Here is a 6,000-nt window from a genome sequence, read left to right as displayed (position 1 = left end):
ACACACACACACATATACATATACAGTATATTCTGTATCTACTTTTTCCAGCACTCTGCTATATTACACTTGCGTTGAGTCAAAACTTTAAATCCAAAATAAAAGATGTCTTGTGAGTCACTTCATGCACATTCAGCCTGACACATTTGGAAAATTTGGAAAACCTCGGGATCGTTATGAAGTATAATCATATAAAGTTATGTAGGTTTGAACCAGTGGGCAACCTCCGGCCAAAGCTGAAGTGCCTTAAACTTGCATTCTTTCTAATAACCAGCAGGGGGCGACTCCTCTGGTTGTATAGAAGTCTATGAGAAAATGAGCCTACTTGGCACTTGATTTATTACCTCAGTAAACATTGTAAACATGAGTTTATGGTCTCAATCGCTAGTTTCACGTCTTCTTCAATACAGCATGATGTTCATTTAGTAAATTATGGTCCCATTTAGAGTCAAATAGACCATAAAGCAGGGGATGCTTTAGGGCGTGGCTACCTCGTGATTGACAGGTCGCTACCACGGCGTTGTTAGTATGTTCGTCTTAAAACTTTCACAATGTGTTTCCAGTTCATGAAAGTTAATTATAACCTTTTTGGTTACCTAAAAAATTCTATTTAGCTCCACCCTCTTGTGTCACTTCTGGTTCTAAAAAAACAAGACGGCGACGACCAAAACGCCAAACTCCAGGCTTCAAAACGGCAGTCCACAAACCGATGGGTGACGTCACGGTGACTACGTATACTTCTTTTATACAGTCTATGGTTTGAACCCTGCTTGTCCACATGACATGAGTTAATGAGATGATGAGAGTCCATGAGGTCGGAGGAGGAGGAGTGGGTGAAATCAATAGAAGCACGTAGCATGTGGTGACAAGCAGCATCAGGTCAGACAGACACATGCCTCTCTAGGCCACTTGCCGTGTTTGTGTACTCACGCCCGAGAAGACAAATCAATTATTGCAATGTGGGCAAACACCGAGATGAAATAACTCGGCCACGTTTTGACAGCCTCGTCTCCTCGCTTCCACCCCCCCAACCCCCAACCCCCAACCATCTTATTTCTGCTCGTTTAAATTACTTTCAAAGCAAACGAGCGAGTCAAACCGAGGTCCGCTCCTGTTTGACAGCGACATTGTTGGAATAATAAAAGACCCCCGTTTTTCCCTTTTGTCTTTGCCGAGCCATCAAATAATCTTGATGTCTGCAGAAGAAAAGCGTGTGATTCAGGCTGATGATAAATGTGAAATGAATCATCGCGGCAATACATTTTCATTTAGTCTTCGAATTGCTTTTCCGACCGGCTCCGCGGGCAATTCCCGGTGCTTTCCTCGAAGGCACTAATCCTGCTCGGGATCATTAGTTTAGTATCATGTTTACACTGTGCATGCAGCACGCTGGTCGTGTACTGTGCAGATCAGTGGTTCCTCAAACCTCTTTGCATTTCTTTACTCCAAAAAATATGAGCATCAGACCTTCTGAGAAGATGAAGAGAAGTCATACGTAACTTTAATTGAACTCTGCTCCCACCTGCTGTTTTACAAAGAAAACTGCGGGAAATGATCTCCTGAATCTGAGGGGGGATTTTTTGCAACAAAAAAAACATGCAACCACTGTTTTTTATTTAAACAGAAAATGATTAGAAATAACTAAAAACTGTATTTATGATGATTTGTGAAATACATCCCCTCACAGGAATAGAACCTAATTGATTGCTAATTGTCTCTCCAGTGATTACCAGATGCTGTAATTAGACACATGTGCCCACATACATGCAACAGAGATGTATGCACAAACACACACTCTTTGTGGCTCATCTGTTGTTTTTTTTCCCCCACACAGTTGCTACGGAGACCTTACGCTGAGCTACCCCCTGTGATCAAGCAGCTCAGAAATGGTGGTTAATGAAGTGGCAAATCTAAATCATTAGCATAATTAATATGGACTCCCGATTGCCTTTTGGGTATCTTCTCCCTCCCTCCTCGCTCTCTGTAATCTATTATTGACTCCTTGTCTGGCGCATTAGTTGAGCTTATGACTGATTTTCGACAAATCTATAACTTATTTCCCTAGTTGTAGTTCAGCAATCACGTGAACCCCGAAGTTAAGCCGACCGTGAAATCGAGCATTAAATCCAAAAGTGAATCCCGCAAATTGAAAAATCGCTGCATAAATGTGGTGTTTTGATTGAGCATTTGAATTTGGTTCATTTTGTTTTAATAAGACTTGTATAGCTGTGAGGGGGGGAACAGCGTAATTGCCTTGGGAGACGGTCTGTGTGTGTGCTCTGTTTTACTGAACATCCAACATTTAGCTGCTGGTTAAAAAGTTAACAGTGAAAATACAGAGACATACGGAGTATTTTGTCATTTTTTACAAAACATGCTCATATACAGATTCTCCATCTGCCATTTATAAACTTACCTTGTTAACTGATACCAATGCTAATATCAAAAATGTCTGTCAATTGCATGATTATCTGTTCGCTACAATATGTTGGATTCATGTTAATGTGTATTTAAAGACATTTAAATTTGTGGGGGAAAAATACAGGGGGGAATAAAAAAAATAATTGTCTAATCAACCAAAAATGAATATAAAATAATAATAATTAAATAATAATAATTAAAAAAAATGATAATGAGAAAATTTCGCGACCCCCCTGCAGTACCTCCGCGGACCCCCTAGGGGTCGCGAACCCCCTGTTGAAGACGTCTGCCCTAAAGCATTGGTTCTCAACCTTTTTGAGTCGCAACACCCCCATTTTTTAAAGTTTTATTTAGTTTGGATTACTAGCTCCTCAGCGTTGTCCAATGTGCTCTTGATGCTCACAAACACACTCAATAAAATCTATTCTGAAGTTAATTATAAGACTGGTACAGGCGATGTAATATAAAAAAAAGGGGCACACTAAAGGAAAAAGCACATAACACATCTTCTTTAAGCTCAGTTGAACTGTTTATGTCGTAATGTCTTATTATAACACTATCACACACTCAGGCAGTTTAACAGTCATTTTATAAGTCGTGGTTGAGAAAGATGGAGAATTGACATTTACATCGTTGTCTCCCAAGTCCATTGAGCAGCTATAAGAAGGCAGCAGGAGACATTTAAAAGCAGCCAGTTGTGCCCTGACGAGCTCATAATACACATGCATAAGCATAAATCTCTTCTGGGCTATTTACTTATCAGTCCCTCTTTGTTTGTACTCTGAGCCAAATCCCTCTAGATGCCTCGGTGCGAATGTTCTCAGCTGAACAGCCATTTGCAGAGAAATCGATGCAACCACAATGCTATTAGGAACATTTTAATTGGATATAAAAGCGGATTCATTATTACTGTTATGACGGCTGAGCAGCACGTCGAATGCAGCGTGGCTGCCAGCCACGGTCGCGCGTGCCGCCGAGCACTCAAGAGGAAGGGCTGGGTAATTTGTCTGAAGACGAGCGCAGTTTGACTTTCTGTTTCAGCCACTTTGTCAAATTTCACTTTGTCCACATGACTCTATTTCTAAACTTCTCTGGAGAAGCCAGATGGAGATTTAACAATTTTTCATGCCAAGTGGGTCCCACATGATGATGATGATAAACAATGACATTGGGATTTCTGTGCAGGCTACGAAAGATAAAGGCATATGCTTACACAGATCATAGAAATATGAATAAAGATAAATAAAAAAGATAGAAAAATAAGAATAAATACATAATGGATGATAATAAAGATAATAAAATAAATAGCTGATGGAAAATAAATCATCCAGGAGCCTTTTTACTTTACGCCAAAGTTAACACGATAATGTGTTAACGCAAATTCGTTTTAACGACACTAATTTCTTTCACACATTAATGCAACTTTTAGGTTGTAGTGGGCTCAGAGTGAAGATACTGGCATCATATGAAACTAGAAAAACATAATCCATTGGTACCAACCATGTCATACTAGCTTATCGCGAAGAAGGATAAATAACGCTCCGAACGTACGCTACATTTTGGCGAGAATAAACTGGCAAGGCCATTTTCAAAGGGGTCCCTTGACCTCTGACCTCTAGATATGTGAATGAAAATGGGTTCTATGGGTACCCACGAGTCTCCCCTTTACAGACATGCCCACTTTATGATAATCACATGCAGTTTGGGGCAAGTCATAGTCAAGTCAGCACACTGACACACTGACAGCTGTTGGGCTGCAGTTTGCCATGTTATGATTTGAGCATCTTTTTTATGCTAAATGCAGTACCTGAGAGGGTTTCTGGACAATATTTGTCATTGTTTTGCGTTGTTAATTGATTTCCAATAATAAATATATACACACATTTGCATAAAGCAGCATATTTGCCCACTCCTATATTGATAAGAGTATTAAATACTTGACAAATCTCCCTTTAAGGTTCATTTTGAACAGATAAATAATGTGCGATTAATCGCGATTAAATATTTCTAATTGATTTACAGCTCTATTTGTTTACTCAACATAACTAATCCACAGTCGTTTGCACTGATTCCATATTCAGCTCATGCCCTCCACAGTAAAGAGTGCGTTGCAGGTAATCATGAGTCCGATGAACCTCTGAAACCTGTAATCAATTCAGAGGGACGGAACAATCTGTTCCATGTAGCAGGTTAATATTACAATCATTAGGTTGATGCGATGTGCAATGATGTTTCGTTCACTTACTTGATTTTGTAGAGGTGAAAAGTTTAAGTCACAAGTTCCATGTAAAACAAAGGTGTTTGTTTTTTCACTGGAAGATGATTGCAGTTCAGCTACATGTCAGAGTAGTCAGGGTGTGTGTAGCATGATCACTTGGGACAGAAGAAACAATCGTGCAGAGAGGCATCTCACAAAATCAAGTATTAAAGTGCAGCGTCTGCGTCCTGAGATCGGCCACACTTCAAGGTAAAAACAAAAAGATCAAGCTAAAGTGGCCGAGTTACGGTCCTGTCACCACAATTGGATATTTGAGAAGTGGGAGGAAAAGTGCCGCCTGCTGCAAATATTGGTGTCTATTGGGACATGTTGATGGCAGGGTGAGAATTTGGTGTAATAGCTTGAATCCATGTCTGGGTGCCAACAACGAGGGTTGTAAAGGTGTTGTTTTTCTGAGCACAAATTACCCCAGAAACCTCAACAGTGTTTGCTGACCATGTAGGGCCGACACTTCACGGCCACAGTCTACACTTACCAGAGGGGGAAACCACCGAGTTATCAAAATAGGTCTGAGAACAGTGGAAAGCTATGGGATGTGTGAATTTGTTACAACAAAAACAGAAGAATAAAATTATTTTATTCTGAGAACAAAACTAAAATGAACATTAACATACACTTAATCTAATTACTATGTTTACTTCAATAGGGGCCAACTGTATGGCTCTACAGAGCTCTTTTATCTCATTGTGTTGGTTTTATGGCACATTTAACTGCATGGTTCAGGTTCAAGAACTGCATCAATATGGCACCACGATAAGAAACATTAAGAATAAGAAAGCAATTAAAACTAATTATGTGTTTGATAAATTTCTTGTGTACCGATGATAATTTATTCTGAATTTGTATTATTTTTTCTTTATATATATATGTTTTTTTTATTGTTCTTATTCATTTTATTTTATTTTATTACTTTATGAAAGTACCCCTGACATGAGCAGTTGTATACTGTTAATGTACTGATATTCTCTTACATAATAATAAAAAAAAAAAAGAAAAAAGGTGAATGGGGGCCTGTCATCAATGTTACCTGGTTAGGTCCTTTTTTGTTAATTTAAAAAATGACTTTGATTTAAGCCGTGCTTTGTGTGATTCCCTTACTGAAACTATTTTCCATCTTTTCTGGAAATGTACACATACCCGTAAACTGTGGCAAGATATTTGTAGGTTTATCTTGGAAAATGTTATCTGTGAATTTTAACTTCTACTGGACCTGCAACGAATCCTGGTTGAGGAATGGAACGCCATCCCACAGCAACGTGTGACCTGGTTGGTGACCAGCATGAGGAGGAGTTGCCAGGCTG

The sequence above is a fragment of the Sebastes umbrosus genome, chromosome 23 (genome assembly GCF_015220745.1).
Source record: "Sebastes umbrosus isolate fSebUmb1 chromosome 23, fSebUmb1.pri, whole genome shotgun sequence".
NCBI lineage: Eukaryota > Metazoa > Chordata > Actinopteri > Perciformes > Sebastidae > Sebastes > Sebastes umbrosus.
Note: the sequence above shows the minus strand (reverse complement) of the source record.